Raw genomic sequence first — 26,227 nt, 5'->3', positions numbered from 1 at the left:
GATGAGTTTTTCACATTGTTTGAGAGAAAATTTAAAAGAGGGGAGGGAATTGATATAAAATGATCATTTGCATTACATAAATATATAAATGCACTAGAAGTATTATAAAAAGAGAAAACTAATTTGAAGAATTTGCTAAATCCCTCTAATGCATTTTATTTTTGTGATAGGCAAATAATAGTGGTTATTAATTTGTATGAAAACCAGTATAAAAAGATTCATTCAATATAAAATAACTCAAAAATTTTAGTAATCCAAAAAAATTCTTATTTACTTGTTTGTTTCATTTTATATTTATTTTTACTTTTAATAAAGCTTAAAGTGCTTATATTGATTTGTTTTATATTTTACCATGATTGAGTAAATACGAAATTAAATAACATGCATTAAAATCTTAGAGTTGTAAAAGCAATACAAGGAATATTTATTAATCATCACCATTACAGTAACAAAAAAAAAGTATGTTTATATTTTTAGGTATATCCAATATAATTAATGATGGGAAAAAAAACAAGTTCCCTCAAATGCAAACTTTGTTTTTTTTCTTCAAAAAAACTATACAAAATGCTAAACAAATGCTATGAATCCCCATTGCAACACCATGGCGTTTGACACATGATAACATGTCCGGTGATAATACTCCATGGATCACCAGTAGTCCAGACTAATCATTATCAAAAGAGAAAATGTAATGTGAAAAATATCAACAGTTAAAGAGAGGATAAATATAGGTTTTGTCGGTATGATAGATTACCCGTTGAAGGTGGCTCAATACAAGGACCATTCATTACATTCAATATATGGCATGCCTCATCTATATTGCATATATGGTAACAACTTTGGGGTAAGTAAGAAACACCTACATAAGATTAATGGTCACTCTCACGTTATGGGGGAACTGAGCATATTAGTTGGTACTCACTGTGGTGTATTTGGCTTACTTTACGCTCTCACTAATTGTTCAAACATCTTCCTTTCATTTATTAGGTCAAAAAAATAGAGTCAAAGAAGATCTTTTGAGTGCTGAATGCAGTTAATTCAGAAAAAAAATTACTTTAAACAATAACAAACCTTGGTTGATCTCATCAACACCTCTAAATGGAGAGTTCGTAAGATCTTGAAGGGAAACAAGATAAACAATGGTTGAAAGACCTGGAAAACCAATATTTAAGGTTAATTAGTGAGTGGGGCGAGCACAAATGCACTAATAAGAAAATAATCCATGTAGTAGTACCCCTCTAGACTTATGATGAGCACTGAAAACTTCAAGCAGTTCATTCTCTCTGATAAAATAGAAAATTGGTTTTTGTACCATAGAAGTGACCTATATCATGATCAGAATCAATAGTTGTGTAATTGTTGTAGGTTGGGTTTCCCTCTTAACATCGAAGTTGACTGGTAACCAGAAAAGTTACATCAACCAATAATAAGAAAGAGTAGTGAAGTTGTGAAAGCACATTCTTATAAAAGGAATAAACAAAATAATTGGTTCAGAACAACCATCACCTGGATTTAATTGTTACATGTATTCTAAATTGATCAAAAGTCCATATCATGCTCATTTGAGAAGTGGAGAAATGTGGCTGACGATGGAAGTATAAGAAGACCAAATAAAAAATGATAATTCAGTTATCATTTCACATACCTAGTGAAACCCTTCTTCTTGCTGATTTAGACTAGTCGAATTGTTGTAGCCTCGTCTACCTTTTTTGTCGAGCCACTTCCTTTTGCCTTTCTTTTCTCTTATTGATTATGCCTGCAAAGTCACATCACTCTTCGAATTCCCTATAGATCTTTCAGTCATTCTTTGTTCATGAGATTCAATCGTTCCTTGAAGCTCCTCATTTGTCAATTTTGACAAATCTTTTGACTCTTCTATGTTTACTACCACGTGGTCAACTTTGGAGCCAGTGACCTCAAGATCCTTGCAACAACTGATCTTCATGTCAAAACATATCCACATACCTTGATTTGATTCACCAATTTTGTAACCCTAGTGAAAAACTCAGTTATGCTTTCATTGTTTTCCATCTGAAGCAATTCATACGTTCTTTTGTGAGTTTGTAACCACACATCTTTCACCTTCTCAGCTCCTCCAAAAGATTTTTCAAGAATTTCCCACGCTTATTTCGTTGATTCAACATCACTGACCTTTTCAAAATTATCGAAATTAATACATTGATGAACTTTAAAGAGAGCTTTATAATCTTTCTTCTTCAATTCTTTGTGTGCAACCTTTTATCATACCCCAATTTCGTTCGGACACATCAAAATTTTTGGCAAGCAATCACGACCAGAGGTTATGATGTGTAGACTCCAGTAAAGGGATCCCCGCTCGATCAAATTGTCCATGAATCCTAATCATGTCCCATGTCATCGTTACTACCGTTAGTTCTTGACCCATAAATGTCCAAGTATTTCCTAGTTCGCTATGCCACCTAGCCCTCACCAAAATCTTCTCCTCAAGATTGTTCGAGTTATGTTTGCATCCTTTGAATTATGTTGATGACTCATTTGAACATCAACACACTTCAAATCTTAAAGATGCCTAATTTGAAAGGTACATCCATTCACCAAGACCATTAAGATATCCACTTATCATTTAGTTCATATTAAACCTGCACCATTTCAAAATTCAGATTCACACAATACTCGCAAAAGGATTAAATTCATCAATTCATTTAAAATCAAGTTCAATTATAGAAAGTTCCATGCATAACTTGTTTCGTTCAGGATACCAACGCCATCTGTTTACAAATATCCACACATAAAAAGAAATGAGTTAAGACCAAAGGTTGACTTTGGTCAATGGTTGACTTTGGTCAATGGTTGACTTTTTGGTCAACTTTGACCAAATTCAACTTATATCGTACTACAATCCAAGAACCCCAATCCCACTTTTCATCCCTTCCTAATCCATCCTTGTTTCATTATGATTAGTGTTGAAATCGTTGAGTGCAGGCCAATTGTTAAAACATGTTTACATACTCAAAAATCACATTTGCATTTACAAACCAACATTACAATATACAAAGTACTTGTTTCGAAATTCCATGTACATTAACAACATTCTGTTCAAAATCCATACATCTATTGCATATTTCCTTAGTCGTTTTCTAAGTCCTAAGCAATTAACGAACACACTTCAGACTATGCCAATAATGGGAACGAGAATGTCTATCAGGCGGACATGCAGTAGCTTCAACCACAAAACTCTATGCTTTCTGATTATGCTTTCAACCTTGGGACTCTTTTGCGTTCTCTCGACCCTACTCCCAACAATGATTATCACAGGGCCTCCAGAGTTACCATTGCTACTCGTTTCCAATGTTCTTTCATGCAACTTCTTTCTGAGGCACAATTCGAAGAACTATCAACTCGAGATCTAATGTTGACATCTGCATTGAATACAGACTATCTCCTTACCTTACCAATATATGTTGATTGGGAGAAATCATATCAGGCGGGGTTATGCAACTGAAAAGCAGAATGGCTTATTAATTGTTGAAAATCTGGATTACTTACAATTCAAGCTTCTAGAAACAATCTTCTCTCTTATATCAAAATCGCAAGCAAAACGAACCTTAGGTCAGCGAAGACGCGTTTGTCGTGCGCACCCAATCAAAACCTGCATTCCAAGAACATGTCAAAAAGAGTCAAAAATAAGAATTCCAAAGGCAACTTGTGAAATGCAGCAACTCCCAAATACAAAGCAGCAATAGCAATTTGTGTTACTCAAGTTACAACATATAAAGTCCAGAAAGCGTAGTCATTATTCCAGTATTCATACTCGCCAACATAGCTGGAGCCTGATGGTGCGTTATTTTAAAACAAAAGAGGTTAAGGACGTACATAAGTTAAAATTAGAATTCACAGCAGTAACTAGTTTTTTCCACAAAACAGAACGAACCCACAGTTCGCGGTAAAAGACGCAATAAGGCAACATGAGTTCACAATTACAACCTGTAGAAATCAAAATGTGTGGTTAGAATTATAGCATGAATGATTCACGCACAGGAATAATACTGGCTATGCGTGGGAAATTAGATCTGAACAATAAAAAAATGAAAACCAAAGCACATAGACAAGTTTATCAAAAATACGCGCATAAGAAAATTGAATTCAGATGATAATATACCAAAGTGGGGACCACTGGAATTGAGAGGATCCGAAGCCTCATCCACTACAGACAAAAAGAAATGACTTCATTCCTAACGGACTCGAAAGATACGTAAGATCTGAGAAAAATCTTCTTTAACAACTTATAGATTCTGCCAAAGGGACCACACGTCTGGATCTATAAAGAGGAACGCATCCCAATCGTGAAGGAGAGGCATCGTTACCCTGAAAAATTCTTCTGCAAACCCTATCGCAACTCGAAAATACAAAAGACAGTTCAGAGCTCCCTCGGTTGAAGTTTGAGCTAACCTAGCCAAATCCCGGACAAATCGAATGCAGGATGTACGAAGAACCTTTTGTCCACCATGTAAATCTGTTGCGTGATGCTCCCTGTTTTATGTACCAAATTCCAAATCTTATTTCATGTTGTTCAAGGGGTAAATCGTATTTCTAGGGTTCGAGAGATATTAAGTTTAAGGTTCAAAAACGAATAAAATGGGTAATGATTTAGAAATAAGTAGAGTCTGATCTATTGTATAAGAGATGATTGTTTCTTTTTCGTGAGTTCAGAGTAAAAAGATTAAAGGCGCCACATGTAACGTCCTTAATTTTAATGGATTGCGTAGAACTCATTTTTTTATTAATTATTAGAAGTAGCTAAATTAGCGTGACTATAATAGTTAAATATTAAGGAAAAAAACCCATTAAAATGATATTTATATAATTTTAAATATAAAATTTTGTGTGATCGTTATATTAATTAAATAAAGCTTAAATAAATAAATAAGTAATCTAAAGAAAACTTAAATAAATTAATTATGAATATATTAAATAATATAAAATATAAAATATAGTGTGTGATTATCATTTTATAAAACTAAGTTTAAATATATATTAAATTAATTTAATACTTAATGATAATATGTGTTGTTGTTTTCCTTTTAAACCAAATTTAAATAAATATAGTAAATGAATTTAACACTTAATGGTATGTGTTGTTGTTATTTTTTTAATTTTAATTTATTAATATAAATGGATGAATGTGGGTATGGAAGTAATATGGATGCATCATGCTAGTCTTGGTTGGAAAATACAGGAAGTAAGTGAGTTATGTAAAACACACAAAGTGGAGATATTTAATTCAAAATTGAGAATTCAATTTTGACTAAGTGAGGTAGTTCCTAAAAATAATGGAGGGTAGTAAACTAGGTTGGAGTGGATAGATCAAATTAATAAAATTCAGTTTATTCTTATCCAAAATTCCGGTCTTCCACTTCCACAAATTTCTCCTTTGTTTGTTTTAACCGGTGTCACTTATGTCTCTCTTTTCCCTCAACTTCCAGCTTTCTAAAAATCTATTAATTCAATTGTTCTCTTTCACAAAAAAAAATCAACCTATACCATTACAATTTCATAAAAGACACCACAAAATTTCTACACATTAAAGAAATACCAAGCACTCGGTGCGTTAATCAATCGTAGGAGATTAAAAGTCAATATTAGTAGAGACGGCTAGTAAGGTAAAAGCTTTTTTCCCATATATTCATGCTACATAGGATACTTTTGTGAACTAATGGTAGAATCTGTGTAAAAATAAATAAATAATAATAATTAATATTTATTTGTTTGATTCATATATAAATTTTGTTATTAATTTCATCTTTAATTTAATCATATTAGTGATTATGTACTGACCGAATATTCCTTCCTTAGTAGTCAACAATTATAATTGTAGTTATTAGCTGATAGGTACTCCTATCATGATTTTGATATATATATTTATGTGTGAATTAATGAGGTGGTTTCAATTGTGCACCATCAATTATGCACCACAAGTTTCAGATAGTACCAGTAAAAAGAAGGAAATCCAATGTTATTATTTGGTCCGGCAATTCGGTACCTACGTCATTGTTACTATTAGACACACATAAATAATAAATTGGAGTTATATTATGTTCCTGCTATGAACATACTATTAATAAATAATTTATATTTTGGTACTGTTATGTGTTTGGAATATTCATGATCATAAAGTTTCCATTTGAGTGAGTAATAGAAAATGATACATAAATGACATATGAATTTTTGGTTGACTATTATATAAAAGATTATATGCATATGACTATTTTCTGAGTCTTTTGACAACACGTGGTTAATTTTAGAAAATGACTTTCTTAAATTATTGAGACATACATCATATAAGATATGTATAGATGAGTTGTTGCGGTATGCCATTGTGGCAAGGTTGACGCTTTTGAGCCTTTGTGGCAAGGTTGACGCTTTCGGGCCTTTGTGGCATGAGCCTTTGTGGCAGTCTCCATTGGAATGGGATTATTTTATTTATCCGGATCATTTGTGTCTCATATAGTAGTTTCAGTCACATTGCATTTCATATAAAATAAGTAATCACATAAAAAGAAAATATTAATTATATTTTGATTGTTGAAGTTTTATTATTGGTTTATGATATTTTCTTATGGTGAGTGTGATTCAATATGGATATGGAATTTGACCTTTACAATTAATATTTTAGGTACTCAAGGAGAGAGACATGATTGAATGTGTTGCTTGAATCGCGTGCGGGGAAGAAAACATGGTTTTGCAAAATTAGCATTTTATTTAATAAGAGAAGAACGCCACTTTATTTGACTTATTGCTAGCATCCGAACTCGTTTAGAAATATGAATATTGATTTTATTCTATTAGGAATTTTCCAACTATCTCTAAATTTTATTAATTCTATTATTCTTTAAATTTTGTTTCAGTTATCGTTATAATTATTCTATTATATATATATATATATATATATATATATATATATATATATATATATATATATATATATATATATAATATAATAGCTGCACTTTAATAGCATCCATTAAATAATATCTTGAAAAAAATTCGGGATGTTACACCACCTCCGGCCGCCATCCGTCTCCAATCATTCGGATCGGTTACATATGAGGGTTTTTGTTGTTGTGTTGTTGTTTAAATACATTGGAGAGGGAGAAAGGAAACCGGAACATGTAGAGGAAGAGAGTGACGTTTTGAGAAGGAGAGAAAGAGATTTTGTTTGCTTTGATGATGAGAATCGAATCAAATTCATTTCCCCGAGGTTTGTTGATATTACTGATAAATGTGTTTTATTTCTCTTAATTGGTAATTGATGATAGAACATAGGGGTAGGAAGCATCTGTTAATTGTAATTTATTTTGATTAAAGCGACAATAAAATGCATTTACTTTTGGTATTCCCACGTGAAAGCTCTCGCGTGTCCAACCGCTGCCCATTGGGCATTTTCGGACCATTTGCCACGCGGTGGATGACTGTACAGTCATCCGTTGGTCTTCCCCAATACTTTTTGGGCTTAGCAAACTTATGTGATTCTGGACCCATTTCTTTTTATTTACTGATTTAATTTTTTTGGGGGCCCCCTATAACTTGTTACTTGGGCTTTAACCCTATTTATTTTTCTTCCACACCCCTAGTCGGCTTTAGCCCTCTTTATTTCTCTTCCACACCCCCTCTTTATTTTTGTCGCGGTGAAGAATCGGAGACCAAGCTATTGATTAGACTTGACTCATGAATCAAAATATCACCACCGAACTTTAGTTTATCCAAGGGAGGGGGAAAAGATTCAAAAATAAACCCAATATGTATATGCAAAGCTAGAAGATTAAACTTAAGCTAAGCAAAAAAGGGGGGAGATTCTAAAGGTACGGGGGTGTGTTATGAAAAGGGAAGGTATTAGCATCCTAATCATATGTAGTACTCTACAGGAACCTTTTAAATATATGTATTTGGTTTTAAATTGTTTGCTATTTGATTGGGGAGATGAGAAAAAGAACATTTTTTATTGTTTGATGATTTGGAAAGACACCGAGTCTTATGCCTACGTACCCATGAGGGATCAAAACCTCGTAGTTTGGGTTCAAAAGTAAGAAGAGATTTGTTGAGGTTGGTTTTATGAGAAATAGACAAATTGTCATCTTAAGGAGAAAACTCACATTTAAACCACCATAAACACGTGGAAGATAAATATTTGCATCAAATTGAAAGAAGGGCTTTCACTTGGATATAAAATCAACAAGTATGCCACACACCTCTTCCAAATGGAAAAGAATCAATATCAATCTCAACAATGTTATGGGGTAGGATATTTAAATCTCAACTAGGGATGACTCTTGTCTAATCCTTTTATGAAAAGGTTTTAAACATGGAAAAGCCAAAGGGGAAAAATGGTTTGAATTAAGTTTGTGTTTTTTAGGTCTTATGAAAAGATCTTTGAATATGCTTAAGTGTTTTGAATCATTTGATTAAGAAATAAAAGGGGAAACAATGACCTAAGTTAAAGTTTATTATGAAAGTGGTTATAAGAAGGAGAGAGAGATAAAATCCTAAGGTTTAAATTTAGGGGAACCTAAGATTGTATCTAGAAGTTTTTGGATTAAGGGGAAGCAAAGTTGTATAGAATGCAAATGAACAGACACATGCAAAATGACAAAAATGTCATGATTCATTTCCCTTGGATATAAATAATAACAAGGTTGAACATGCATTAACATTAAGGCATAAAATATGTCTAAATACAATGACAATCACAAGGTATGGATGACAATATTAAACATGGTTTTTTTAGGCATTGAGATAAGCATAAACAAGACATGACGAAGTTTCACACAACATCACAAGACACAACATATTGATGGTGAAGACAAAATCATACTTAACATGGTAAAAGCATTCATTGGTACATGGTAAACATAACATGGATAAAATTAGGTCAAACATACATCACATTATAAGTCTTTACAAAATAAACATTAGACTTGAATCAAAGTTCATGATAAGACCAAACTTAAGTGGAAACCTAATCACCTCCTAACCATTCAATCAAGCATGTTTTTTAAGGTGAATCAATTGATACATTGTATGAAGATAATCGAGTTCAAACATGTTAAGGATAACAATCAACATTTAAAAGAGTATGCTTTAATCATACAAACTTCCAACATCAAGAACAAATAAGACATAAGCCAAAAGAATCAATTAGGAGCCTTAAAAAACACTTAAAACACATGTTTTTCTATCCAACCAAAAGTGGTGAAATAAATAATACTTTTTGGGATTTTTTGGTGTCACCTTTGAAATAGACATTCTCATGAACACATGGCAAAAAGAATGGGTCAAAAATGTTAAGGGATCAAGAACTTATGGATATTTGAAGTTATGAAGAAAAATTAACATTTAACAAGTGAAAATAAAATATCATTACACAACCCAAATTCGAACCCACACACAATAACTTAACAAACCAATGTTTTACCACTAGGGCGCAATGCCAATTCATGTCTTCAATTACATCAATTAAAATATATATTAAAGTGACTTTTAAAATTTTAAAAATGGCTCCCAACTTCATCTTCCTCATTCATCCCGTAGTCCATAGTTTCCACCATTTTCACATATTGTCAAAGCTCTAACTCTCTCAATTCTTAACGAAATCAAAAGTTGTAAAGACCAAAACTGCTTAGAATTTCACAAGGAATCTAATGGTACTCACCAATTTCATTTATTTTTCATAAATATCCAGAAATCAAACAAAATGCATATGAGCCCTAAAAATTGAATTTAAAATTATATTCCAAACATCACCGATTAAGACCAATGATCATAGGGGTTTTGTTTCTGACATCTTGGCAAGTGTAATGGTAACAAGAATGATGCAAAATGGTGTCTTAAATCATAAGTTGCAGAAATGAATACATACCTCAAAAATGAAAATCATCCTTTGGAGTAGGGGTGTTCCAGATGTGATTTTATGATTTGAACAACTTCCTTACACCTTTAGGAAGGTGTTTGAATGCCTGACTTGAGCTGAGAGTGCTTGATTCTTCCTTTCCAAATCAAGTTGCAAGTTATTAAAATGTGATTTGAAAGATGATGGTAGGGCTGTTACAAAAGTTGTTCAAGTGTTTGGACAACTCCTAATGGATGTTCAGGAGTTGTTTGAAGTGTTGGTTTGGAGAAAACACAAGCACAATGGAATTTGGAAGTTTGAGGTTTGGAGAATTTGCTATAATGGAGTTTTTGTGCCAATTCTGGTGTGTTGAGTTATGAGACTTGTCTCTCTATTTATAGGGGCTCCATATGGTTCATGTAACTTGCAGAAAACAATCTTAGTTCAATTGGAATGCTAGTTTGATCACTTGGTTTCATTTTGCACAAAAAAATATAATGGATCATGATGAAAAGGTGGAGTGAAAGAAGGAGCTTATAGGTACTTTTAGGATGTTGCTTCTGGTTTAGAGGTTAAGTGTGATTAGAAGAAACAAGTTAGAAGCTCAATGCAAGAGTGGTTGGAAAAGTTGGCCTTTATCAAAATGGATATGAAGCTTTTTGCAAAACCTTCCAAATATGGCATCAAGACTTGGTTAATGACTCAATCCCTTGTGTAATGCATCAAATGTTTGTGTAATCTTCTGATTAAGGTGAGATTTAGAAGCAAGATAGCCTGTAAATCAAGATCATGTAACTTTGGCTCAAGGTTACATGATGAATTTGTCATGAAAATGACCCAAAATTCAGATTTGGAGAGCCAACTTCAACTCTTCGAAACTCCTACTTCAAATATGATAATTTCATGCTTTTGGACTCTTTGGAAATCTAAGACCATGCTCTACAACTTTTATGTTTATCACTTTTCTTGAACCAGTTGGGATCTGGGTGAAACACTGGCATAAAGTTGGTCATTTGACTAGGTCAGCATGCTGAAAATTTCACCAAGTGTTTTACGACTTGACAAACAAATGAATCATCCACTTCATGGCCCCATATCTCCTTATTCGTGCATTTTTTTTGAGGTTTTATCACCTAGGACAAAACTGAATTATGAAGAAAGGTCTTTAATATGATCGTTGGAGCAAAGAAAATGGTGGTTTGGATCATAAGTTATGGCCTTGGAAAGTTGGGTACTTGGACATGTATTTTTTCATAACTTAGAAAAAATTTCAAAACCAAATCTTGCCCTTTTTGCAAGTAACCTCAAATTTCTTGTTTACTCTTGATCAAATGAATTCAATGATCATATTTTCATAATCCTTGACTTGAAAAGTCCATAGTTGACCAAAAAACTTAAAAGTCAAACTTTGACTTTAAGCATTTGTAGACTTTTTCATTAGTTGTGTTCAAACTTTCATCTGCTTATGAACCTAACCTCTTGAGCCATATGAATTGTATGAGTGGGTTATGAGTACACATTTTAATACCTTGGATCATGCCTCAAGCCATAATATCATGCTTTGGTCAAAGAGCCAACATTAAACTGACTTTGACCAAAACCCTAATTTTGAGTGTTAGATGAGTCGTGGCTTGATAAACTTGAGATGGAATGATCTTGAAATCGATTCTTATTGATGGAAGTCACTTGATTACTTGAGAAGGATGAGAAGTTTGAAATGTTAAAACTCATGTCAAGTCTTGATTGATCAATCTTTGAAAGCTCTTGGTGTAAAACCCTAGCTTAAGACAAACAAAGTAGAAGATCTTTTTGTATTTTCAATAGGTTAGTAATGCAAAGATGCTAGATGTCATGCAAATGATACAAATGATGGTGGAATCTTAGAGTTTAAAATTGGGGTATGACAGATGCCCCTATTTACGTTTCTTCAATCTGGAGATATGAATATTAGAATTTTCATCTCGACGTGGTTGAAGAGATTTAAATACAAACATGCACGATTTTTGGTCCTAAGAGCCCACCAAATGCTTATGATATGATATGCATGCAGGACTCAGGAATTTTGTGAGGAACAATATCACAGGGGAATAATATTAGTTAATAAAACACATAAAGAGATAAAGGAACACCACTATGGGGACAGACAAAAGGAAATTCCACCGAGGAAAAGATTACAACTTCAGTTTGCAAATTCCAATGGATCTGGGTTTCCTGGGGAATAAATCATTCCAAATGATCATGACTTCAACTGAAGAAAAAGTATACACTTCCCCCAATTTTTCCCAATGCAGCAAAAGAAACATTTATTGTTTTGCTGAGTGGCAATAGCTTCAGAAACATCAACGGCTGGACCAACAACTTCACCAAAATCTATCATCTCAGCAACTGGACCAAAAGCCTCACCAAAATCTACCTTCTGAGCAACTTGACCAACATTTGTCATTCTTATACGGGAAGAATGCGTTACTACAATGAAAATAAATAAATATACAAAAGTTATTGTTTGAGATTTCATAGTGAATATAGAAAGAAGAATGAAGTGCGATTATAGAATATACTTTCACATCTTTATATAACATCTCAAAATGTTACCTATAACCTAACTATATGAAATAGAGAAACATAGAATTTGGTTTTCTAACCTGATAGAACATGTGATGTTTTTTGAAACCAAACAAAATAAATGTCATATAATGTTTTCTGAAACGAAACAAAATAAATGTAATATAATGTTTTCTGAAACCAAACAAAATAAATGTCTTGAAGAAGGAATGTGGAGACAAACCATTAAAATTCAATTCTTTTTTTCGATCATTCCATCTTCATCACACGTTTTCCAATAAATATTTATATTTTTTAAAAATATATTCGTCTGATCTTAATCACACGGTTATCCATATTTTAACGTGTGATTTTATAACATATTTCACTCCACCAAATCTCAATTCATATAATATATCTCTCTCCCTTTAATATATCTCAATTTATAAAAAAATTAAAATATTACAGTTCCATTCTAATGGGTTATAGGGGCATGAAGTTTCAAGTACATAGCTTTCGACCAAATTTTTCATAAAATTTCTAAACCCAAGTCCCTTGCTTTATTTTTTGACATAGCACCATAATCGTATCTTATATTTGAGAAATAGTAAAATGGATATTGATTATTTTTATTTAATATATTATAAAAATCTAAATCCTATATTTACTAATTCATTCAAAGGAAGGAAGAGTTGAAGTTGGAGTTGGAGGAGCAGGAATAGGAATAAAAAGTATACACTTCCCCCAATTTTTCCCAATGCAGTAAAAGAAACATTTATTGTTTCCCTGAATGGCAGTAGCTTCAGAAACATCAACTGCTGGACCAACAACTTCACCAAAATCTATCATCTCAGCAACTGGACCAAAAGCCTCACCAAAATCTACCATCTCAGCAACTTGACCAACATTTGTCATTTTTATACGGGAAGAATGCGTTACTACAATGAAAATAAATAAATATACAAAAGTTATTGTTTGAAATTTCATAGTGAATATAGAAAGAAGAATGAAGTGCTATTATAGAATATACTTTTACAGTTTTATATAACATCTCAAAATTTTACCTATAACCTAACTATATTAAATAGAGAAACATAGCATTTGGTTTTCTAACCTGATAGAACATGCGATGTTTTTTGAAACCTAACAAAATAAATGTCATTTAATGTTTTCTGAAACCAAACAAAATAAATGTCATATAATGTTTTCTGAAACCAAACAAAATAAATGTCTTGAAGAAGGAATGTGGAGACAAACCATCAAAATTCAATTCTTTTTTTCGATCATTCCATCTTCATCACACGTTTTCCAATAAATATTTATATCTTTTAAAAATATATTCGTCTGATCTTAATCACACGGTTATCCACATTTAAACGTGTGATTTTATAACATATTTCACTGCACCAAATCTCAATTCAGATAATATATCTCTCTCCCTCTAATATATCTCAATTTATAAAAAATTTAAAACATTACAGTTCCATTCTAATGGGTTATGGAGGTAGAGCGGTCAATTTAGGGGGCCGTGGCCTAATTTTTAAGGCCCCAAAAATATAGGGGGCCCAAAATTTTAAAAATAAATGAGCCCTAAAATATATGGCCCCCCTAAACTAAAGGCCCATAAAATTCTAGTGAGGCCTTAAGGCCCATCACTTTTTAAAATTGATATTTTAAAGAAAAAATTGATTTTTTTTAAAGATTTTTTTTTATTTCGAAAAAAAACGACTTTTTATTTTCATAAAAAATCAATTTTGTTTCAAATAAAATTTACTTTTTTTATTAAAAAAAATCGATTTAATTTTTTAGAAAAAAGTCAGTTTTTTTTTCTTCCAAAAAAGCCGTTTTAAAAAAATCACATTTGTTTATTATTTTCAAAAATATCGACTTCTTTTATTTAAAAAAAATGACTTTTTATGTTTCGGAAAAAAATCGACTTATTTTTTTGAAAAAAAATAAATTTCTTATTTTAAAAACAAATCGCCTTTATTTTAAACATGTAGTGATTTTTAAAACCCAACAAAAGTCAAACAAAAATAGAAGAAATTAAAGTGGACTAAAGAGAGAGAAAATTAATACAAATCATGAAATTCAATCCCTTTTTTCCAATCCTTCCATCTTTATCCCAACAAATAATATATTAGTTGCTATTGTATAATCGTCTAGCTAACATCACGAGGCTTTGTATAGAACAGGAAAAGCGAGGTGAGTATTTCACATTGTTTGAGAGAAATACTCCCCTCACTTAGGCCCCTTAAAAACCAAAAATAAGATGGGGCTTAAAAATAAGGGGTCAAAAAATTATTGTCTTAGTAGGGGGCCTGAAAAAATTGGACCGAATAGGGGGCCTAATTGTTGGGGCTTTCTCATTTATGGCATTTTTTACCCTTCTATATGGAGGCATGAAGTTTCAAGTTCATAGCTTTCGACCAAATTTTTCATAAAATTTCTTAACCCAAGTCCTTGCTATATTTTTTGACACAACACCATAATCATATCTTATATTTGAGAAATAGTAAAATGGATATGGATTATTTTTATTTAATATATTATAAAAATCCAAATCCTATATTTACTAATTCATTCAAAGGAAGGAGGAGTTGGAGTTGGAGGAGCAAGAATAGGAATGAAAAGTATACACTTCCCCCAATTTTTCCCAATGCAGCAAAAGAAACATTTCGTGTAGCTTCAGAAACATCAACTACTGGACCAACAACTTCACCAAAATCTATCATCTCAGCAACTGGACCAAAATTCTCACCAAAATCTACCTTCTCAGCAACTTGACCAACATTTGTCATTCTTATACGGGAATAATGCGTTACTACAATGAAAATAAATAAAAATACAAAAGATATTGTTTGAGATTTCATAGTGAATATAGAAAGAAGAATGAAGTGCGATTATAGAATATACTTTCACAGCTTTATATAACATCTCAAAATTCTACCTATAACCTAACTATATTAAATAGACAAACATAGCATTTGGTTTTCTAACCTGATAGAACATGCGATGTTTTTTGAAACCAAACAAAATAAATGTCATATAATATTTTCTGAAACCAAACAAAATAAATGTCTTGAAGAAGGAATGTGGAGACAAACCATCAAAATTCAATTCTTTTTTTTCGATCATTCCATCTTCATCACACGCTTCCCAATAAATATTTATATTTTTGAAAAATATATTCGTGTGATCTTAATCACACGGTTATCCAGATTTTAGCGTGTGATTTTATAAAATATTTGACTGCACCAAATCTCATTTCATATAATATATCTCCATCCCTTTGATTTTGATCTTAGGGTTTAAAAACATAACATCTTTAACTTTTTATTTTTTAATATAAATAACCATTTTAAACGTGATATAACATGTATTAATGTTTGAAATCCAACACTAATATAGAAAAAATATATATAAAATAGAGAAACATTCAATCTATTACCATTTGATTTTCTACTCACCCAACCTTAATATAGAAGAAAAAATACATCACATGTGATATAATATGCAATGATACTTGAAATCACACCTATGATATAATACACCACATGTGATATAACATGCAGTTATACTTGAAATACCTATATATAACATGTAGTGATTTTTAAAATCCAGCAAAAATCAAATAAAAATAGAAGAAATTAATGTGGACTAAAGGGAGAAAAAATGAGTACAAATCATGAAATTCAATCCCTTTTTTCCAATCCTTCCATCTTTATCCAAACAAATAATTATATTTTTATTTTATAATTTTAAAATAATTAACTGCTATTGTACAACTAGAGTTTATAATAGGGTGTTTAGCCAGAGCGAGTGTTGAAGCCTTGGCAAACAATGATGTCATAGTAACTTTCTTTGATTTAATCTGATATGTCATAAAAACAAAATAAATCAATAACATGATAAAATCTTACTAATGTGATAATCATCTAGCTAACATTACGAGGCTTTGTATAAAACAATGCTCTAGATACCAGATGTTGGAAATTCTCCAATTTTCCTTCAAGAACTTCACCAAAACTTGATGAATTCCGAACCAAATCTTGATGATCAAGAATCAATCTTTCTAATTGATTAATCCTCTTATTCTTCACTCTTTACTCGAGTTAATCAACCACACTTTGGTTGCAAGATTTTCGTTGAAACAAAATTGAATTGGGAAGAAAATAAGATTAGGGTTTCTCGAGTAAGGAAGAAGAAGAAGAAATTTCTACAGAGTTTCTCTTTGCTCTCAACCTGAGAATTTTATTCTTTGTAACGGAAATTTCTCAATGTATTACAATGATAGGGGTTAGTGCATATTTATAGATTTTGGGCTTGCTTGCTCCTTAAGCAAAGCCCAAAATACTTAATTCTACTAACACTATAAAATTAAACCTAAGACAAAATTCATATTGAGGTACCCTCCTTCGGCATTTCGACAACTATCACAATTCGGCACTTCCTTACTTATGTTGAGCAACCTGCTTCGACACAAGAAATTACAATTCAACAATCATAAGAGTTCCAATGAGTTTAATAAAACGGGTAACTTAGTTTCGGTTTGCAAATTTTCCTTATATGTATCGGATATCTTGTACAATGAATTCCAGTATTGCTATTTTTTTCGTTTTGTATCGGAAGACTTCGGATGCAAATAAGGTAAGATTTCAGACACAAATGAGTTCTAGTTATTGTCATCGCCTCCTTATGTCACTGTCACCTACCGCCTCTGCCACCTGTTGCCTTCGGCTAGCTCATTTGGATATCTTCTTCTTTACGTCGTTGTCGATGTTACGGTCTTAATTGTTTTCAAACATCAGGTAAGGTTTGAAAATTTGTTGAATTTCAAATTTATGGGTTGAATTCAACGGTTCTTGTTTGGTCAAAAGTTGAATTCAACTGTAAACTAGGGCTTCTCTAAAAAACAAATCACACAACCTTAATTATGTTTATGAAACATAAAACTCTCCCCCTGTATCATGTCAAAATTGGACTATGATATGTTTGGTTTGTATTATGCAGACATTGTATGTGAAGAATGGAGTGTGATATGTTTGGATTATGCAGGCAAAGCATGAAGGAGAAATTTTGGCGCACTTATTATGCAGACACTTGTGAAGTATAACAAGCAAAATAATTTCAGACAATTTTTGAAGCATAAAGAAGACAAATTTTATTCAAATAATACACTTGTGAAGCATAAAGAAGATGAAGAAACAAAATAGTTTTAGACCATAATGTACTTTTAGGATATAATGTATTGATAGTTTGTTTTTTCAAATTCAAGTAAGAGGATCAATTTATGATCTCTACTAATATAAATCTTAAGTTGTTGTTCATTTTGGTTACGAAATCCTGCTTCAAATTATACTTTCAAAGTTCCAAAATTCTGCTTAAAATCATGTCTAAATGCAGAATTTAACTAAGCATAATCACATGCAGAATTTTGATTTCCAAAGTTCCAAAATATTGCTTAAAATTGTGTCTAAATGCAGAATTTAACTAAGCATAATCACATGCAGAATTTTGGTTTACAAAGTTCCAAAATCCTTCTTCAAATCATGTCTAAATGCAAAATTTAACTAAGCATAATTACATGCAGAATTTTGGTTTACAAAATTCCAAAATCCAGCTTCAAATCATGTCTAACATCTTGGTTCATGACATAATTTTACATATCAATAACAACTTCATAATACTACATCATGAGCTACCAAAATAATAGCATTTGCAATTTACTCTAATAATAACATCGGCAACTTTACGTGATTATCTCAATAAAAATTTCTATATTTTCATCTTCAAATTATGAAATTTTGTAACTCTGAAAGATGCTAAGGAAGTAGATTTAGGGACTAGAAATTTTGAATTTTGCATCTATGGCGTTGTAGAGAAAAAAAACACACCAAAATTTGATATTTATTAAATGTAATATGCTATTGGAGATTGATTTATAGGCTTTTGGTAGCAGCTTTTCTTGTCACTTATTTCACTCGTACTATACATATGATTGAAGAGGATAAAAGCTGCAACAAAAATTATTTTTTGTTTAAAGAAGCTTAAGATGATCAACATGAAAGGGAACAAACTCACTTTAATACACTATTTTCCAGATCAACAAAACACTAATAAAAGAAAGGTAACAAACTTGATATACTATTGAATTGGAAAGGAAAGATTTCCAAGTGAAAATTGGAGACGAATGTTAGTGGTGAGGATTTAAAACTGGTCTAGCAAGTGAGGAGAAACAGACACAATCATTTCGTTTCCTATAAACTAATCCAAATATTTCTTCTCCAACATGATTGTCTCTCCTGATGTGACAAATCCAGTATAAGTACCAAAGAAACAAATTTAATTATAATTGCATATAAAACTTAGTTACTTACACTTTGACATTATCAACCACATCATAGACTTAGAAACAAAATAATTAACATCAAACTTTTAATAAACCTTAACTCGTAAAAGACAGGATGAAACTAGGAATAATTATGTATCTAAAACTCACATCATAATCATATATTGCATTAAGGCTGCAAGAAAATAAATAGAAACAATTAATTTAAAACATTACAGTTCCATTGTCAGATATTTATAAAAAGTTTAAAACATTACAGTTCCATTCTGATGGGTTATAGAGGCATGAAGTTTCAAGTGCGTAGCTTTCGACCAAATTTCTCATAAAATTTCTTAACCAATGTCCCTTGCTTTATTTTTTGACACAACACCATAATCATATCTTATATTTGAGAAATAGTAAAATGGATATGGATTATTTTTATTTAATATATTATATATTTGACTGCACCGAATCTCAATTCATATAATATATCTCTCTTCCTTTGATTTTGATCTTAGGGTTTAAAAACATAACATCTTTAACTTTTTATTTTTTTAATATAAATAACCATTTTAAACGTGTTATAACATGTACTGATGTTTGAAATCCAACACTAATATAGAAAATATATATATAAAATAGAGAAACATTCAATCTATTACCATTTGATTTTCTACTCACCGAACCTTAATGTAGAAGAAAAAATACATCACATGTGATATAACATGCAGTGATACTTGAAATCACACCTATGATATAATACACCACATGTGATATAACATGCAGTTATACTTGAAATCACACTTATATATAACATGTAGTGATTTTTAAAACCCAACAAAAGTCAAACAAAAATAGAAGAAATTAAAGTGGACTAAAGAGAGAGAAAATTAATACAAATCATGAAATTCAATCCCTTTTTTCCAATCCTTCCATCTTTATCCCAACAAATAATATATTAGCTGCTATTGTATAATCGTCTAGCTAACATCACGAGGCTTTGTATAGAACAGGAAAAGCGAGGTGAGTATTTCACATTGTTTGAGAGAAAATTTAAAAGAAAGGAGGGAATTGATATAAAATGATCATTTGCATTACATAAATATATAAATGCATTGGAAATATTATAAAAAGAAAAAAATAATTTGAAGAATTTGCTAAGTCCCTCTGATGCATTTTATTTTTATGATAGGCAAATAATAGTGGTTATTAATTTGTATGAAAACCAGTATAAAAAAATTCATTCAATATAAAATAACTCAAAAATTTCAGTAACCCAAAAAAATTATTAATTACTTGTTTGTTGCATTTGATTTTTATTTTTATTTTTAATTCAGCTTAAAGTGCTTATATTGGTTTGTTTTATATTTTACTATGATTAAGTAAATACGAAATTAGGTTTGTTTTATATTTTACTATGATTAAGTAAATACGAAATTAAATAAGATGCATTAAAACCTTACCGTTGTACAAGAAATACTTATTAATCCTCATCATTACAGTAAAAAAAAAAATGTATGTTTACATTGTTAGGATATAGGGAAAAAAACAAGTTCCCTCCAATGCAAACTTTGTTTTTTTCCTTCCAAAAAACTATACAAAATGCTAAACAAATGCTATGAATCCCCATTGCAACTCCATGGTGCTTGACACATCATCTCTCCAACATGTCCGGTGATAATACTCCACGGATCACCAGTAGTCCAGACTAATCATTATCAAAAGAGAAAATGTAATGTGAAAAATATCAACAGTTAAAAGAGAGGATAAATGTAGTTTTTGTTGGTATTATAGATTATCCTTTGAAGGTTGCTTATTACAAGGACCATTCATTACATTCAATATATGGCATGCCTCAGCTATATTGCAGATCTGGTAACAACTTTGAGCTAAGAAAGAAACACCTACATATGATTAATGGTCACTCTCACGTTATGGGGGAACTGAGCACATTAGTTGGTACTCCCTGTGGTGTATTTGGCTTGCTTGACGCTCTCACTAATTGCTCAAAAATCTTCCTTTCATTTATTGGGTAAAAAAAAGAGTCAAAGAAGATCTTTTGAGTGCTGAATGCAGTTAATTCAGAAAAAAATGTACGGATCTCATGAACAACTCTAAATGGAGAGTTCGTAAGATCTTGAAGGGAAAGAAGATAAACAATGGTTGAATGTCCTGGAAAAACCAATATTTAAGGTTAATTAGTGAGTGGGGCGAGCACAAATGCACTAATAAGAAAATAATCCATGTAGTAGTACCCCTCCAGACTGGTAACCAGAAGTTACATCAACCAATAGTAAGAAAGAGTAGTGACGCTATGAAAGCACATTCTTATAAAAGGAATAAACAAAATAACTGGTTCAGAACAACCGTCACCTGTTATATAAATTCCAAATTGATCAAAAGTCCATATCATGCTCATCTGAGAAGTGGAGAAACGTGGCTGACGATGGAAGCATAAGAAGGCCAAATAAAAAATGATAATTCAGTTATCATTTCACATACCTAGTGAAACCCCTCCGGCAACACCTATCTGTTGAAAATTTTGACTAAAAGTTTCATTTATCTGAGTGTTGGAAGCCATTTTCCCTGCAAAAACAACTTAAAGATTTCAGCTTTTCTAGAAACCCAACAAAAAAAAGAGTATGCATACATACACTACAAATCACATAATGTTAGGAACCTGGAAAAAAAATTGTATTTCAAAGAAAGAACAATTTTATTAAGAAATATGATAGAATCTCTCCTTAATGTTAGTACTTCAACTACATAAAAGTTATATATGAAGCATACACGTGTTCTGTCAAACAACTAAAAATGAAAATATATATCTGTTTATTCTTTGCCTTTCTCTTTTTACCATTCCAAACACATTTAATTAAAAGTAATTATTTGGAACTTTTCAAATTTAGAATTTTGCATTCAGACATAAATGCAAAAAAAAAAACATTGTTAAACAATTTGTTCGGATGAAATCTATACTATCCAATAACATTAAGCCATTCACACACAAAAAAATTGCTCAAACTTAGATATGAAGTGAACTTTCTAACCTAATCTGAAATATTAGTGAGAGTGCATATGGAAAAAGATGACATGGTAGTCCAAATATGAGCTACTAGAAGCATTCTCTACATCATAATATTCCAATTATGTAAAGAAATACTTATCAGACCTTAATATCATCCAATTCAGCTAGACATTTTCTAGATTCCTTCTTGTTTGCATCGAGTTTTTTTTGCAAGATCTTCTATCTGTAAAGTCACGGTAAATATAGATGGCATCTGAAATAACCAAACAAAAATTACAACAATAAATTACAACAATGAAGAGTACTTCTCTTTGACAATCCTCATATTGTTCCAATATGTTACGATTGACAAATAAGATTGCTGCTTCCAACTCCTCAATTGTAGTAGGCATCTACATGAACAAACCCGAATGCTTTTAGAGTTCCCATTTAGACAATCAAACCTGAAGCGCAACCATCACAAAACTAAGATACAATTCAAGTCAGATCATCCTCCTCAAGCTCCCTCAGATTAAGTTTTGTTTTCCAAGAATCCTGCATAATATTCATGCAAGAGAATAATGCAGATGAATAAATTATAATAGAGCTGTTCAGTAATATAATAGAGGAATGATTGGAACAACAAGTTATATGTTTAAAAACAGTAGTGTCTTTTCATAATTGAGAGCTTACAAAAGGAATCATGCCATCAAACTCCTTCACAACTTCATTGAACTTTCCAACGTCTTCTTCATCAATTGCAGCAGCAACATCTGCCAAAAGTTGGATCCAATTCCTGCAAAAACAAATAGACATCTAAAAGATTTAGTAATTAAAGATATTTCTCGTCTGTAGACGCAACTTCTTGAAAGATATTCAACCTGATATCGTTCTAATGCATTGGTAATAGCAACAACATCTCCTTTACAAAATTCGCAAATCCTGCCATTAAGTAGATGTCCTTGAACTCAATACTTCAACATATATTTAGCAGCCATAGAAATTCTTCCAATTTCACAGAAATATTTACTGCATTGTCTAAGCAAGATATAGCCTTTGCATTAAAAGAGAGTAGATGAAAATTAGCATTGAAATTTCTACTTTCTTAATCATAATACAAGTGATGCCACTCTAACAAATGCATTGTGGCTATAAATAACCGCACACTCACAAACATGGCATTTATATTAATTTTTTATAGTAATGTGCAACATCAACATTAGCCGAGGCAGCTTCATGCTTGCTTTCCAACTTAAATCACATGGCAACAGGGATCATTTCAGGGTTTAGAGAGAATAAGAAACTAAGTAGTTAACTTCAAAGAAAGCTAAATTTTGTCACCTTCAAATGACAATTTTTCAACGCAATGTAGGTGGTGGATCCTGCTTTGTCTCCTGAAATGGCATCACCACCACAACCAATGACTATTTCAGCTTGGTTTTACTACACCTAGAACATTATTAACCCACCTAAGACTACTAATCCAGAGATCAAAACTACATAGATATGTACCTTTTTCATCAAATAATGACATCAAACTTGCTAAACAAACACATACACTAATATCTTCCCCCTGAAAAGCAAAGAAAAATTATATATCAGGCTATTTAAAATGCATAAAATATTAATCTTAAAGCCCATTTCTTATATTCTTTGGCTTTAGATACATGAGAACTTTCAATACAAAGTGAAGTAAAAGCACTATGGATAATGTGCTAAGCAGCATATCCATTTACAAAGTAACCATCTATAATCATGATAAAATCGGAAAATTCACGTATCTCTAACATAACAAGACAAAGTCTAAACATTTTTAAACACAAGAAAGTATTGCTAAAAAAAGAATCAAATTCTTGAAAGATGTAATGGAAAAGGACACTACCATTATTTCACTTTAGTGACACCACAAACAAAAAGACAGTCTCCTCCATTTGAGTATCTAAATGGATTGACAAACACCCTACCACTAATTAAAGTTATAGTCTTAATACTACTTATTATAAAAGATAAGCTAGGACAATATTTTTTCATTCTCCAATTCAATTAGAACATATCATGTGTGTAATTGGGCACCTTGGTTGGTTCCAAATGTAATATATGCTCCACAAGTGAGCATGTCTCAAGAGATTTTTCTGCACTGGCTGCAGCATCAAAGTCTGTTGATCGTCCACACCCACTGAAATTGGCTCTCCCAACCGTCTCTCAATGCCTTCATATAACTGCGAAAAAATAGACAGCACAAATTAAGAGTTGCATTAGACTTAATTGCATTTGAATTCCATCAGTCTTTATAAACACTAACAAAGTATCATTAGCAATCTTCATTAAAGAAGCTGCAATTGTGTTGAGGACTCTACTAGTTTCAACAAAAGCATCACGGGCAGCCTGCAAAAGGAGAATATGAGCACATTACAAGCCAATGTTTTTCTGCATGTGATGATAGACGCCAAGAACAGTATTCAATCCAGTTCCTACAGCTGTACCACCTTCGGCGAGCTGCTCAAGTAAAAACTACCCAATCAGAACTCCAGAAGCATACGAGTGAAGAACAAGCATTTGATGTTTGTGTTTAAGTATTCAAACCTGATACATGCGCAGAAAACTGCTAAGCACATGATTAATACTATACTTCACCTGTCAACAATATATAAAAAAGTTATCAAAAACAACTCCCTACAAATTCTCAGGAATTTACAAAGCATACAAATGTTAAACAAAATACACACCATCATAATCAAAAAACCATGACAACCCTTCAATGCGTGTTCCAATGTGATTTCCACATGATTTTAAGAAGCTAGAATTCTTAGCTTCTGGACATACGCACCTCTACGAGCTTTCCACCGCAAAACCAAACATGCTAAAAGTCTATCCTCATATTAGCTTTGTAAACTAATATCTACTATGCTAAAACTCTCAAAGCTCAACTCAATGAATAAAAAGTTTATATGTGCCCAATGCCACAAATATCTCAATTTCCAGCATACTAACACATTAACCCAAGGATCACAAGAACAATAAATCCTAACTCACTATTACTGAAGGTAAATTCAAAAGAAAAATAGTATTCAAAACATACAAAAGCTCTAAACCCTAGCTCAGCGTTTAGAAGTCAAATTCAAATGAGAAATAAGAAACATAACATACATAAACAATAAACCCTAACTTGCTATTCAATGGTTCTTTAGGACCAAGAACGGCGATGGAGGACCGAGAACGATGATGGATGATTGAGAACGGGAGCGACGGAGGAGGATCGAAATGGAACCAAGGAGGCGAATCGAGAACGTGATGACGGAGGCGAATCGAGAATGGAACAGCGAAGATAGGTCGAGAATGGAACGTTGGAGGCGAATCAGAACGAACGGGAACGAGAGTGGGGATGAGTGAAAATGAAAGGAAACGAAAAACTTTTAAAAAATGTGATTAAAATTAAGTTTCAATTGATAATAATTTTATAGTGAAAATAATAATTTTATAATTTTATGTTAAAATAATAATTTTATAAAATGGATATGGATTATTTTTATTTAATATATTATAAAAATTCAAATCATATATTTACTAATTCATTCAAAGGAAAGAGGAGTTGGAGTTGGAAGAGCAGGAGCAGAAGAACCAACAACTTCACCAAAATCTATCATCTCAACCACTGATAGCAAATTGACTAACATTTGTCATTCTTATACGGGAAAAATGTCTTACTACAATGAAATTAAATAAAAATACAAAAGATATTGTTTGAGATTTCATAGTGAATTTAGAAAGAAGAATGGAGTGTGATTATAGAATATACTTTCACGTCTTTATATAACATCTCAAAATTCTACCTATATCAAATAGAGAAACATGGCATTTGGTTTTCTAACCTGAGAGAACATGCGATGTTTTTTGAAAACAAACAAAATAAATGTCATATAATATTTTCTGAAATTAAACAAAATAAATGTCTTGAAGAAGGAATGTGGAGACAAATCATCAAAATTCAATTCTTTTTTTCGATCATTCCATCTTCATTCACGCTTCCCAATAAATATTTATATTTTTCAAATATCTCTCTCTCCCTTTGATTTTGATCTTAGGGTCTAAAAACATAACATTTTTAACTTTTTATTTTTTAATATAAATAACCATTTTAAACGTGATATAACATGTACTGATGTTTGAAATCCAACACTAATATAGAAAAAATATATATAAAATAGAGAAACATTCAATCTATTACCATTTGATTTTCTACTTTCTCAACCTTAATATAGAAGAAAAAATACATCACATGTGGTATAATATGCAGTGATACTTGAAATCACACCTATGATATAATACACCACATGTGATATAACATGTTGTTATACTTAGGGGTGTTCACGGTCCGGTTTGGATCGGTTTTGAGACAAAATATCATCCGATCCAAAATATATAAAGCATACGGTTTGGTTCGGTTTTTGGATGACAACAAGAAAAATCCAATCCAATCCAATTT

The 26,227-nt window shown here is 31.6% G+C and overlaps 1 long non-coding RNA gene across 38 annotated transcripts in view; it reads right to left on the bottom strand.

Moving 5' to 3' along the window:
• LOC127087353 (uncharacterized) overlaps window positions 1-25,177 on the bottom strand; it is a 31,497-nt gene extending 6,320 nt beyond the window's left edge. For 2 of the 38 annotated variants that reach the window (XR_007789902.1, XR_007789908.1), the window contains exons 1-10: window positions 24,471-24,885; window positions 24,328-24,378; window positions 24,047-24,240; window positions 23,818-23,963; window positions 23,257-23,317; window positions 23,086-23,138; window positions 22,626-22,686; window positions 22,438-22,540; window positions 21,910-22,299; window positions 21,240-21,323 (exon numbers count right to left, since the gene is read on the bottom strand). This is a non-coding gene — a long non-coding RNA (uncharacterized LOC127087353). The other 36 variants (XR_007789903.1, XR_007789912.1, XR_007789894.1 and 33 more) reach the window with 32 other exon arrangements.
• Between the last annotated feature and the right edge of the window lie 1,050 nt (window positions 25,178-26,227).

The sequence above is a fragment of the Lathyrus oleraceus genome, chromosome 5, assembly GCF_024323335.1.
Source record: "Lathyrus oleraceus cultivar Zhongwan6 chromosome 5, CAAS_Psat_ZW6_1.0, whole genome shotgun sequence".
In the NCBI taxonomy this organism is placed as follows: domain Eukaryota; kingdom Viridiplantae; phylum Streptophyta; class Magnoliopsida; order Fabales; family Fabaceae; genus Lathyrus; species Lathyrus oleraceus.
The sequence above is the reverse complement of the archived record's forward strand: the minus strand, read 5'-3'. Positions and strand labels throughout refer to the sequence as shown.